The sequence below is a fragment of the Hipposideros armiger genome, unplaced genomic scaffold (assembly GCF_001890085.2).
Source record: "Hipposideros armiger isolate ML-2016 unplaced genomic scaffold, ASM189008v1 scaffold_410, whole genome shotgun sequence".
NCBI lineage: Eukaryota > Metazoa > Chordata > Mammalia > Chiroptera > Hipposideridae > Hipposideros > Hipposideros armiger.
Genome location: NW_017731760.1, coordinates 1,107,927 through 1,109,182, shown reverse-complemented (window position 1 = coordinate 1,109,182; position 1,256 = coordinate 1,107,927). Strand labels below are relative to the sequence as shown.

Genomic DNA, 1,256 nt, shown 5'->3' with positions numbered 1-1,256 from the left:
CACACTGAAATTCACAGTACACATTTTTAAACCACTATGTAGCACTTTTTCTAGGATGAGTTCAGGGTTAGGGTTATTGAGCCAATGAAGCAACGTTCTCCACAACTAGACTGAAGAACAAAATGACAGCAACTTGTCTGTTTCCCTTCCCCCAATTCCCCAGCGGTGTTCCCATTCCCCAATTCCCCAATAAAAGTGTTTAAAAAAAGAAATAACCAGCTCGCGGTTTCACTGATCTTTTCTATTGGTTTTTTGTTTGTTTGTTTAGTCTTCGTTTTGTTTACTTCCACTCTGATCTTTATTATTTCCATTCTATTCACTTTGGGTTTTGTTTGTTAACTTTTATCTAGTTCCTTTATGTGTAAGGTTAGATTGCTTATTTCAGATTTTTCTTTTCCTTGAGATAGGCATGCATTGCTATCAGTTTTTGTCTTAGAATTGCTTGGGCTGTTTCCATAGATTTTGGTTTATTGTCTTTTCATTTTTATTTGTCTCAAGGTATCTTTAGGTTTTCTTCTTGATCTTGTCAGCTCATTCGTTTTAGTAGCATGGCATTTAGCCTCTTTGTGTTGGTGTGCTTTTCAGCTTCCTTCTTGTAATTGATTGCTAGTTTTATGCCATTTTTATTGGAGAAGATGCTGGATGTGTTATCAGTCTTCTTGAATTTACTGAGACTTTGTTTGGTGTCCTAACAGACTATCCTTGAAAATTTTCCATGTGTATTTGAAAAGAATGTATATTGTGCTGCCTTTGAGTGAAATGCTCTAATAATATATTTGCATTTAAGAAAGATTATTCATTCAGTTTGTGTAATGGAGAACAGATCAGAGGGATTAAGACTGGCAGTAGAGGGGCCAGCCGAGTAGCACATTGGTTAAGAGTTGGCTTGGGACGTCAGATCTGAGCAGGGCCCTGGTTCAGATCCCACATGAGGGCGAGTGATGCTGCGCCCACTACAGCTGAGATGGTGAACAACAGCTTAACCTGGAGCTGGGCTGCTGTGAGTCGCTGGTGATGGTGTAGGCTGCAGCCCCTGCTACAGTGGGCTGCTGTGAGCTATCATGAGTGGCTGGCAGCCAGCGTGAGCAGCCCTCCAAAGGCCGGCACGTGACTGCGTCACCCAGGAAGAGCGCAATGATAATATCAACATGGGCCAGTAAAGCGACGTCCTCCACAACTAGACTGAAGAACAAAAGGACAGCAACTTGTCTGTTCCCCTTCCCCGATTCCCCAATAAAATCTTAAAAAAAAAAAAA

At 41.3% G+C, this 1,256-nt stretch overlaps 1 protein-coding gene across 1 annotated transcript in view; it reads right to left on the bottom strand.

The window, feature by feature from the left end:
- PIK3CB (phosphatidylinositol-4,5-bisphosphate 3-kinase catalytic subunit beta) overlaps positions 1-1,256 on the bottom strand; it is a 103,466-nt gene that overhangs the window by 94,247 nt on the left and 7,963 nt on the right. The gene's annotated exons all lie outside the window — the stretch shown is intronic.